The sequence below is a fragment of the Panthera pardus genome, unplaced genomic scaffold, assembly GCF_024362965.1.
Source record: "Panthera pardus isolate Hobbes unplaced genomic scaffold, ASM2436296v1 HiC_scaffold_6, whole genome shotgun sequence".
Lineage (NCBI taxonomy): Eukaryota > Metazoa > Chordata > Mammalia > Carnivora > Felidae > Panthera > Panthera pardus.
In genome coordinates, this window is record NW_026526991.1 from 95,939,200 (window position 1) to 95,951,681 (window position 12,482).

Sequence of the window (12,482 nt, forward strand, 5' to 3'; positions counted from 1 at the left end):
TGAGACTATATTGCAAAAGACAATCAAATGTTCACAATGCTTTGTAAAATTCTTTCTTGTGGACGACTTTGATAGATGTTCATATTTATATACCAAATGAAGATAATCTAGTTCTCACTGTTTCTCAGCTGAATAGCTGAATAATTATTTAGGTCTTTTCTTTCATATTCCTTCACCATCCTGAAAAATAAACATTTCAGGACATTTGGAGTCATTTTTCACCTAAAATCAGGGAAGCATTAGGTATACCTAAAGGCTCCTGTAGCCTTATATGGTTCTACTGATTTAATCTTTCTAATGGATCTGTCTAGATTTTTACTTCTTTTTTCCAAGAAATTAAATTCCTTTTTTTTCTTCACACAGTATTCTATGACTTAATTTCAGGAAGGCATTGAGGCACAGCACGGAACGCTAAATTAGGAATCAAGAGACCTGAGTCCTGGTCCCTCTTGTCACTCAGTTTATTGTTTGAATTTTAGCAGATCCCATAACATCTTTGGACTTTGGTTTCTTTCTTTTCTTTCTTTCTTTTCTTTCTTTCTTTCTTTCTTTCTTTCTTTCTTTCTTTCTTTCTTTCTTTCTTTCTCTTAGAAAGACCATGCAAGCGGGGAAGAAGGGCAGAGAGAGAAAGGGAGAGAGAGAATCTTAAGCAGGCTCCACGCTCAGTGCAAAGCCAAATGCAGGGCTCAATCCCATGACTCTGGGATCATGACCTGAGCTGAAATCGAGTCAGATGTTCAACCAACTGAGCCACCCAGGTGCCCCTGGTTTCTTCACTTGAACGTGGATCTAGATTACCTATGAGTTCCTATAATCAATTAGCATTTCCCAATCATGTGGAAGTTATGGATTTATTTCCATATGAAAGAAACTATTGCCTAGGAATTTGCGTATGAATATATAGAGACATGTTGTTGTGTAAAATTGTATGGAGTTCCTGGATTTTTATAACCCACTTATAGATTCACAGTTTTAAAAACCTGCTTTAAATAACGTCCTGTGTATCGTACAACATGCCCGATTCTCTATGTTTCCTTTTTTGAACTTCCTAAGGAATTCCCAACGGTGTTTCCTTCCTATTTCCTTAATGATATCCTCCAGAGTTCAAGGACTTCCAGGGCTGGCTGGAAACCTGAGCAAGCGAGACCAACCACATCATTTCCTTGCAGTCTGTCACCTTCACTTAATAAGTCTTATTTGTCCATTCAGTAACTCAATAGTGTTTTCACTTTGAACGGTGACATGAACAACACCACCTTAAGATCCATTTCCTGTATAGGAACCCTTTATTCACTCATTCTACAAATATTTACTGAGCACCTTCTTGAGTCAGGGACTGGGTTCCATGTTGAGGATATAATGGAGAATAAGATTGACAAGTGCCATTTCCTCAAGAGGCTTACATTCTACTGGAGAGACTGATTAAAAATAAAAGCTATCGAAGAAATTCATGAAATTACTTCAAGTTCAATGAAGTGTGGACCTTGAGGCCAGGCTGACAGGTCTGGAGTCCCACTTCATTACTTACTATTTGTATGTATCAGCCCCCCATCTGTGCACTACTTCAGAACCCCTAGCCTCACTCATTTCCAGGGTCTTTGACAGTGAAGGGAAGGAAAGACTTTTTTTCCCTCTACCTTCCTAGGTTCACCAACCAAGCCCTCCAATGAAACTGATAAGAAACAGACGAATAAGAGAGAGAGAGAGAGAGAGAAGGCTACATGCATATACATGCATATACATTTTGCTTCAACAAAATGAAAACTCAAGGAGGCAGCTAGATGAATGAAGCTTTATATGTGATCTTAGGCTAAACAAAAGAAAAGAGGTTTGAGCTTCTAGGCAGGAGAGGCATGCTTTGGAAAGGGGAAGGTAGAAAATACATAGTAAATAAGGGTTGCCTTGCTCTGCAGATAAGAGTCTCTCAGGTGAGTTGTCTCTGGGTGTAGATCTGTCTCTCCCTGGTGAGAGACATCTTTACCAATGGCAATTTCCTTTTTTAAATGTAAATTTTCCTTTACAAAAGGGGAAAATTGTATTCCATTTTAGGTAGTTAGGGGAGCTGAAGAGCTTTTCCTACATATGCTGGTCCTCAATTGCATTTAGCTCAAACTAATCCCTATGACAAAGAGGCACCTTTGGGGGTGGCATATTCTTTTTTTTTAAAAAATTTTTTTTTAACGTTTATTTATTTTTGAGACAGAGAGAGACAGAGCATGAGCGGGCGAGGGTCAGAGAGAGGGAGACACAGAATCGGAAACAGGCTCCAGGCTCTGAGCTGTCAGCACAGAGCCCGATGCGGGGCTCGAACTCACGGACCGCGAGATCATGACCTGAGCCGAAGTGGGCCGCTTAACCGACCGAGCCACCCAGGCGCCCCGGGGGTGGCATATTCTGATACCTTTCATTCTGCCCATTGAAACTTATTTTTCAGGAAGCAGCATTCCTGTGGAAACCAAAAGAAAGCCAAAAGTGAATGAATGAAGCAAATTATAAATCCAATGTTGGGGATCAGATGGAAGTCAGTCAAAAAGACTCCTGGAGGCTGGGATCAAAACCTCTTTAGACGGTGGGGTGAAGATGGCTGTGATAATCCAGCTTCCAGCTTTCCTGGTTTGCAGTTTGAATGTCTTTAGTGATGGCAGGTGCATCGGTGTCACAGACGTGGTTAGTTTTCAGGACAGAGCACGGAAGCATCCGTCATTTGCTTACAGAGCCCTTCGGATGGTCTTAATAAGGATCTGTGAGGTCAGGTTTTCGTTCTCAGTGGTGCCAAGGCAGAAGGGTGAGAGAAAAATGGGAAATGTTAATTGTTGACAAAATGTACAAAGCGGCAGGAGCCAATTTACAAAGAGGCGAGAAAGCTCAAAGGGAGCAAACATAGCCAGAATTCAACAACCCACAAGGATGTGCTATAGTTTTTCATTGAAACATAGAACTTTTCTCTCTACAGTCACTCTAATTGCTATCAAAGACAATCAAAGTAAAGACTAATTTGCAAAATAAATCTAGTCTCATTAAACTTGGCCTGATTATTTGCATAAGCACAGCAAAAATAGTAATTGATCTTTTAGGCTCTTTTAAGTCTGCACTGCTGGAACTTTAAATAGATTAGACTTTTAAAAGCCTCTTGAGGGTAGGAAGCCACGCCAAGGACTTGCCATCAGTCTTTACCTGTAGTGCCTTTAGGTTTGAGTGATTTCCTTCTTTCTTGAGGTTTCCAATATATTTTAATGTTCCTGGGCCTGCCTCAAAGTGATATTCCTTACTCACTTAGAAGGCCAGGAACCCTGTAAGCCAGGTATCAGTTAGATATCCCACAAGGACTTTGTAAGCATTGGCTCCCTACAGTCAAAATTAGTTCCTTTAAACTGTCTGGTCATAGGGGCACCGGGCTGGCTCAGTCGGAGGAGCATGTGACTCCTGATCTCAGAGTCATGAATTCAAGCCCCATGTTGGGTGTAGTGATAACTTAAATAAGTAAAACGTAAATTAAAAAAAAAGGTCTGGTCTTATCTGATTGTATGCACACCATTCTCAAATGTGACATTCCAGTCAAACCCTTGGTAACATAACCAAAGTTTCAAATTGTGCTATGTTTACAAGGAAAACAGATTCTTATTAAACTTATGCAAATAATTGTGTTACCATGAAAATAAGAGTACTCGGTAAGAGTTTCCAAATTCTGGAAGGATCAGAGAGGTCAAAAAGGAGGGGTTTCACAAAGGTTTCACAAAGGTATACTTTAACACGTTGCTGTAAGTTATTGATAACTTAAGAGAGAAGAGAAAAAAGATTCTTTAAATCTGGAAAGTGAAACATTAAAGAACCAGCGATATTTCAAACAAAAGGGCCATAAAAATTATAATCATCTTCAGTGCTGGTTCAGTTCCATGAATTAATTCTTGTTTTGCTTGATTTGGGATTAACAATTTTATGAATTCATCACTTTCTCCATTGGAGTTTCGTGAATCTCTACCCAGTCCGGTGGCATGCTATTAAAGTTATCAGAAACCTGTATTTCAGATTACTTACCAGAGTTTTCCCCATGAATCTACTTGAAGATACGCACGTTCACCTTTAGTTGACTGCAAATGCTTTCCGAAAGACTAAAAGTAAAACATTAATTGTATGTGGATGACAAAATAAAATCTGATGAAAGTTCATTATGGGCTAATTGACAAGTAAAGTTTGTTATTTCTGTGGCATACAACATTTTGTAATTACTGGAATTATAACTGATAACATGGGTACTGAAAAATTTCTAGAAACTTTACATGATTTCTGAATAATGTGTATTAACACATCTGTCCACACAAATATAACTAAAGGAGGGTAAGACTCACTTCTTAGGGGCTCCTGGGTGGCTCAGTCTGTTGAGAGTCTGACTCTCGGTTTTGGCTCAGGTCATGACCTTGCAGTTTTGTGAGTCAGAGCCCCACTGTGCTGGCCGTGCGGAGCCTGCTTGGGATTTTCTCTTTCTCCCTCTCTGCACCTCCCCTACTTACTCTGTCTCTCTTAAAATAAATAATCTTAAAAAAAAAAAAAAAAAGTAAAGACCATCAGGCAGAAAGCAAATTCTCGCTCAGCCTTTAAAAAGAGAGAGGGATGGGGCGCCTGGGTGGCTCAGTCGGCTAAGTGTCTGACTCTCAGTTTCGGCTCAGGTCATGGTCTCATAATTTCATGAGTTCGAGCCCCACATTGGGCTGTGCCAACAGTGCAGAGCCTACTTGGGATTCTCTCTCTCACCCACTCTCTCTGTCCCTCCCTGGCTCACACTGTCTCTGTCCCTCTCAAAATAAATAAATAAATAAAATATTAAAATAATAAATAAATTAATAAATAAATAAACAAACAAATAAATAAGAAAAAGGGGGGAGAGGATGCACCTGGGTGGCTCAGTCGGTTAGGCATCTGGGGCTCAGGCCATGATCTCATGATTCTTGAGTTTGAGCCCCATATTGGGCTCTGTGCTGACAGTTTAGAGCTGGAACCTGCTTTAGATTGTATCTCCCTCTCTCTCTGCCCCTCCCTGCTCACTCTCTCTCTCTCTCTCTCTCAAAAATAAATAAACATTAAAAAAGAAAAGAAATAAAAAAGAGTCACTTCTTATTTGACAATGCTTCCCATGCAGTTTAACATACCAACTAAACCTAATTGGCTTAATATCTCTCTTTCACAAAGTAAGAGAACAAATCCTTTGAAATTTTCCAAGTGACCTCTACAGAGTCTCAAAGTTGTCTTCAGGTTAAAAAAAAACAAAAAACAAAAAACAAAAACAAAAAAACCCACCCCATTTAGAATTGTGGGAAATTTGATTTGGGGAGATTTGTCTGAAATGCCAAAAGATTTGTACATCTGACTAAATACAATCACAGGTCACTATGAAACAATACTTCGTTACCTATGTAACCAAAGTGACAATAAAAGATTTCAAAGCAAATGTAGAATGTCACATGACTAAAAAAAACCTTAGCACTTTCAACACTAAGAAGTCTCAGTTGGGGGTGCCTGGGTGGCTCAGTCGGTTGAGCATTCGACTGCGGCTCAGGTCATGATCTCGCAGTTGGTGAGTTCGAGCCCCGCGTCGGGCTCTGTGCTGACCGCTCAGAGCCTGGAGCCTGGAGCCTGCTTCGGATTCTGTGTCTCCCTCTCTCTCTCTGCCCCTCCCCTGCTCATGCTCTGTCTCTCTCTGTCTCAAAAATAAATAAAACATTAAAAAAATTAAAAAAAAAAAAAAGAAGTCTCAGTTGTCCTAAGAAATCAAAGACAAGATAAAGACAACACAAAGCATAGGAAATTATTGTGTTAAGACACAGAATCTGTTTTTTAGGCAAATTACTTAATAGGTAAGAAAAACCTTTTAGCATATCTTTTAAACAACAGACCAGTAATGTGAACTCCAGTCTTGTATCAGCACATCATTGATATTAAAATTCATTTAAAATCCTATGATAAATAACATTTAATTTTAGATAGCTGACCACATGACACAAAATTTTTCTCTTTCTTATTATAACTTCCTATATCTATCTACATTTTTGTCCTTTATTTTCCTCTGTCTCATCTGAAACAAACTTTAACCTTAAACTACTGTAGGACAAAATCACTCTCCTTTTTCTTACAAAAAGTCATCTTTCATCTCTCATATCTTGTGTAACAAAAAATGCCTTATTTTGAGGCGCCTGGGTGGCTCAGTCAGTTGAGCGTCTGACTTCGGCTCAGGTCATGATCTCACGGTTTGTGAGTTTGAGCCCTGCGTCGGGCTCTGTGCTGACAGCTCAGAGCCTGGAGCCTGTTTTGGATTCTGTGTCTCCCTCTCTCTCTGCTCCCCGCTTGTGCTCTGTCTGTCTCTCTCAAAAATAAATAAACACTAAAAAAAAATTTTTTAATGCCTTGTTTTTCTTGAAGAATTTGCACACAGAACTTTTTCCTTCATCCTTATTATTCCTAGTAGTTTATTTACATATATTGATTAGAATTTTTAATCCTTGGTAACCTTAATTTCTAGTGAAAGCAAGGAAGCAATTGTGAATTGCACATTAAATATGCTAGCATTCTGTGGCAAATTAGCAAATTTATGAATACACCAATTGTATACTTTTTAGAGACCTGTGTTTCTTCACAGTACAATTTTTCTAAGAGGTAAAAGAATGTGTTTACTAGAGACCCAAATATCTGTTCTGTCTGTAATAAGAGGCCAAAGGTAGATAAACTGGTGTTGAGCAATTAATGTTGCAGCATTTTATCTTATTTCAAAATGACCTACCTTTTCAATGAATATACATCGTTTAATTTAGCTTAGTATTACATTAAAGTTTTAAATTACTGACAAGATTTGGAAAAGTATTTTTAAGCAGAAAGTCTCATTTATAAATTTTATTCCGCTTCAATTTAACTCATGTATTCTTAACAATTATGCTTGGACTATTCATGAAAATTTCATGAGACGTTAAATAAATCAGCCATCATCTAAAGTTATTTTCTTGTTAAGAAATTTTATAACATATGCATGTGAGGCAAATATTAAAAACTCACAGAAGTAAAGAAACTAAGAGTTAAGCATATGCCTTAGCATGAATTTATAATTTTATAATCTTAACTGGTAAAGATAACTTAAGCTTATTTGACAAGTAAACCCAGGTGGAAGAAAATTGTATGTTTGCATTACATTTAATGCTGACAGCTCGTAGGACATAATGACTTTTATTTAATTAACAATATTAAATAGCCTATTTTATCAAAGATTATCCAAGCTCATATGGAGTTGCAAAAAAAAAAAAATGCATTTGGGTTCGTTCTTATTTTTCTGGCAGTTTTAGGAATACTTAATTTATATAAGTGCTTATTTCTTTCTGAATCACTTAAAGCAGAGCTCTTTTCTGAATTTTGGCAATATCATCCTGAGGTAGGAAACCACTCCATATACAAAATATGCACATGGGGACATACATAAACATTCAGACAGGTACAAATAGGGATCTTATAGCATTCATTTAAAAATTGTACCCATGAGTCAGATACAGTAATACAAAACTCACTCGTTTATGGAAAATAGTTGGATCCAAATTATGTTTTTAGTAGATGGATCAAGTTAACAGTTACCTGCTCAGTCATGGCTAAAACTTTTTACCAATATTTGTGGGGAAGACTTTTAAGATTTTCATTTGCCCTTAATAAATAATCTCATAAAGGTTGTATACTAAATTGTGGGCAAAGGGCCCTTTAAAAAGATCAAGGACAGTTTGTTTCCAAAAAGCCTCTATTTAAAATTTTATTATGTTTTTCAGCCCTAAGCAGTTGTAGGTGGTTGCTTTAGCCAAATGTTATCTATCTTATTGGATGTTTCCATTTTAGGAAGATAGTAAGATTTCCATTTCCAAGGGACAGAGAAAAGGATGTAAGTTTTCTCTCAGGAAGAGTTTAAAGGCATATTTGCTCAAATCTGGGGCATTTACTATTTATGTTTAAAATTTTTAGTTTAAATATAGGACAGTCCAATGAATTATTCGTCATCGAAGTCCAAAATACATTCACGTAGGGCACTGAATGGGAAGGTCTGGAGCTTGGGGACTTCATTCAAGCTGTTTCTTGGCTGTCAGTATTTACACTGGTCTCACAAAATATTTTGCAATTCTCTTTTTAAAATTTTTAATGTTTATTTATTTTTAAGAGGGGGGAGGGGCAGACACTATTTAGCAATTCTTAAATTTTGTTTTCAGTCTGTTCTCCATCTCCTAATCTTGTTTGTTTGTTTTTATAGGCCAGCTAAGGCACTCCTTTTTTTCCTTTGAGTCTGTTCTTCCCGTAGGTTCCAATTAGATAGTTGTTTCAGGATAAGAGCTCTCTTTAAAAAAAATCCTAAAGTCCGTGTGTGACAAACCCACAGCTAACGCCACACTAAATGATGAAAACCTGAAAAATTTTCCTCTAGGATCAGGAACAAGACAAAAATGCCCACTCTAGCAACTTTTATTCAACATAGTACTGGAATCTCTAACAAGAGCAACTAGGCAGGAAAAAGAAATAAAAGGCATACGAGATTGGAAAACGAGTAAAAATATCTCTATGTGTGGATGACATGGTATTATACATAGAAAACCCTAAAGACTGAGGGGAAAACACTATTAGAGCTAATAAACAAATCCAGTAACATTGTGGGATACAAAATCAACATGCAAAAGTCACTTGGGTTTCTCTACAGTAATAATGAAGTATCAGAGAGAAAAATTTAAAAAGCAACTCGAGTTACAATCGCATCAAAAGGAATAAAACCCTAGGAATAAATTTAATCAACGAGACGAAAAACTCGTTAACTAAAAAGTATTAAGACATTGCTGAAAGAAATGGAAAACACAAATAACTGGAAAGATATTCTGTGCTCATGCATTGGAAGAACTAATATTGTTCCATGCCACTCAGATTCAATTCAATATACAGATTCAATATACAGATTCAATTCAATCTCTATCAAAATTCCAATGGCCTTTTTTATGGAAATAGAGCAAACAGTCCTAAAATAAGGAACCACAAAACCCCCTGAATAATGAATGTAATCTTGAGAAAAGAACAAAGCTGGAGACTTAATTTCTGATTTCAAACTATATTACGAATCTACAGCAGTCAAAACAGTATGGTGTTGGTATAAAAACAGACACATAGATCAATGGAACAGAATAAAGAGCCCAGAACTGAACTCATGTATATACGGTCAATTCATTAATGACAAAGAAGCCAAGAATACACAATGGGGCAAGAACAGTTTCTTCAATAAATGCTTCTAGGAAAATTGCACAGCTACGTGGAAAAGAGTAAAACTGGATCCTATCTTATTCCACCCATAAAAATTAGCTCAAAATGGATTAAAAACTTGGATGTAAGCCATGAAACTATAAAACTCATAGAAGAAAACAGGTGGTAAATTCCTTGACATCACCATTGGCAGGGATTATCTGGATTTGATACCAAAAGCAAAAGCCACAGAAACAAAAATAAACAAATGGGATTCTATCAAGCTAAAAAGCTTCTACACAGCAAAGGTAACCACCAACAAAATGCAAAAGACAACCTACTGAATAGGAGAAAATGTTTGCAAATGATATATCTGTTAAGGGATTAGTATCCAAAATATAGGAGAATTCAAACTGCTCAATAGCAAAAAACCAGACAATCTAATTAAAAAATGGGTAGAGGACCTAATGCACATTTTCCAAAAAACACATACAAATGGCCAAATCATTATGTTGTATACAACAGCTGCCTGAAAAGGCGCTCAATATCACTAATCATCACATAATCGAAAATCAAAACCTCAAAGAGCTATCAACCCACACTTGTTAGAATGGCTATCATCATAAAGATAACAAGTGTTGGTGAGGAAGTGGAGAAAAGGGAACACTTGTGCACTGTTGGTGGGAATGCAAATTGGTGAAACCACTTTGCAATGTGAAAACAATATGAAGATTCCTCAAAAAATTAAAAATACACCTGCCACATGATCTAGCAATATTGTTTCTGGGCATTTATCTGACAACCACTAACTTGTAGAGATTGTAGAGACTTGTAGAGATATTCTCACCCCTACGTTCACTGTAGCTTTATTTACAATAGCCATGACCTGGAAACAGCCTAAATGTCCAACGATGGATGAATGGACAAAAAATGTGATACACACACACACACACACACACACACACACACACGATGGAATGTTATTCAGCCATTAAAAAGGAGGAAATTCCGGGCGCCTGGGTGGCTCGTCTGTTGAGTGTCTGACGTCGGTTCAGGTCATGATCTCATGGTTCATGAGTTTGAGCCTTGCATCAGGCTCTGTGCTGACATCACAGAGCCCTCTTCACATCCTCTATACCCGTCTCTCTGCCCCTCGCCCACTTACTCTCTCTCTCAAAAATAAATAAACATTAAATTATTTTTAAAAAGGAGGAAATTCTATTTGCAGCATCATGTATAGGACTTCAGGACATTATGCTAAGTGAAATAAGTTGGACTAAGAAAGACAAATACTTTATGATCTTACGTAAATGAGAATTAAAAAAAAAAAAAAAAAAAGACCTCATAGATACAGAGAACAGATGGGTGGTCACCAGAGGTCAGGGGAGGTTGGGGTAGGCAAAAAGAATGAAAGTGGGCAAAAGATACAAATTTGCAATTATAAGATAAATAAGTCCTGGAGATGTAGTTTAAAGCATGGCGACTAAGGTTTACAATACTATATTATATATTTGAAACTTGCTAGCAGGTTAATCTTGAAAGTTCTCATCATAAGAACAATTTTTAATATGTGGCAATGGATGTTGGCTAAACTTATTGTAGTAATTACTTCACAATGTAGACAAATACCAAATCATTATGTTGTATACCTAGAACTAATATAATGTTATATGTCAAGTATATCTCAATTAGAAAGATAAATATCAAAAAAAGTCTTTCAGGGGTGACTGGGTGGCTCAGTCAGTTGAGCGTCTGCCTCAATTCTGCTTAGGTCACGATCCTAGGATCGCGGGATTGAGCCCAGCATCAGGCTCTGCACTGAGGGTGGAGTCTGCTTAAGATTCTCCCTCCCTCTCTCTCTCTTTCTCTCTCTCATTCTTCCCCCCTCCCCTTCTCACACTCTCTCTAAAGATTAAAAAAAAAATTATGTTATATATGAAGCCCAAATTGCCAAATACACCTATTACAACGTCATTCTAAACCAATTATCCCTTTATATCTTTAACCACGGACATGAAAGTCATCTCCAAAGAGAGTGTGAAAGATAGAGCATCCTCCCGCCCCCCTCCACCCCAGGATCTAAAGTTGTCCCTAAAGATAGCTTAAGAATCAAAGACCTTTGTTATCACAAGTGGTAAGGAAACTCTGGTCTTCTGCAAAGTGGAGATGCCTTTAATCACAGGTCTGCTAATCAGTCTCACTGAATAGGCTACCCTGGAATGGGACTTTTTTCCTGGACAAACGAGGAAATGAAAAGAAAAGACGCCAAAGCCTTCATGCAGACTGTGACCCCACATGAAGACAAAACATCCCTGAGAGCTGCTATGGTTGGACAGGCAATGTTCCTTGTGCACTTCATATACAGGGTTTCCTCGCTGCCAGATGAACAGCCCCCCTACCCCCCAAGGCGCCAGAGACCAAGGAGAGTACCCCAAGCTCTCAAGACACAAAATAAAATGGAAGGAGACTCTCTTGTAAGTTTTCTCTTAAGATGAAAGATATAAAAGTCAGAGGTGGCTAAGGATCAATAAGGCAACGATTACCTAAAACCAAACAGACAAGACTCATAATCCAAAGAATGAATTCTTACAACTATCTTTCTCCTGCTGATTTAAATCTGGAAAGGAAAAGACAAAGAGACTTTTACCACCCTCATTCAATTGGACTTTGCAGACGGAAACTAGGGAGGCTGACTTTGGTAAGGATTTGTACCTTTTGCTAGTTTTTCAATTTTTTTAATGATTATTTCTTTTTGAAGGAGAGAGAGAGACAGAGCTTGAGCTGGGGAGGGGCAGAGAGAGAGGGAGACACAGAATCCGAAGTGGGTTCCGGGCTCTGAGCCGACAGCACAGAGCCCGACGCGGGGCTCGAACTCACAAGCTGTTAAGATCATGACCTGAGCCAAAGTCAGACGCTTAACTGCTGGGCAGGGAGGACAAGTTATGGGAAGGTGAGGGGCACAAATGTCTCATAAATAAGGGTTGTCTTGTTAATGCAGGGAAGAGTTGTCCCTGAATAGTATCTCTGTTCCTGGCAAGTGATATTTTTACAAATGGAAATTTCCTTTATAAATGGAAATTTCCTTCATAAAGGGGGGAATTTATATACTATGTTTAGGCAGTTAGAGGAAGTAAAAAAGCTTTTCCGGCATCTGCTGCTTCTCAAATTGCTTTGCTCAACATAATCCATGTGCCAAAGAGGCATATTTTGGGGTGGCATATTCCAGTACCCTCCAGCTACTTGTTCTGCTC

At 38.0% G+C, this 12,482-nt stretch overlaps 1 long non-coding RNA gene across 2 annotated transcripts in view; it reads right to left on the reverse strand.

Annotated features, from left to right (window-relative positions):
- The window catches only part of LOC109268608 (uncharacterized), a 48,209-nt gene that overhangs the window by 17,539 nt on the left and 18,188 nt on the right, over nt 1-12,482 (reverse strand). Inside the window, exons 2-3 of one of the 2 annotated variants that reach the window (XR_002080707.2) lie at nt 4,036-4,109; nt 2,387-2,762 (exon numbers count right to left, since the gene is read on the reverse strand). This is a non-coding gene — a long non-coding RNA (uncharacterized LOC109268608). Of the gene's footprint in view, nt 1-2,386; nt 2,763-4,035; nt 4,110-12,482 lie in introns of those variants that run through there. The other variant, XR_008419574.1, reaches the window with a different exon arrangement.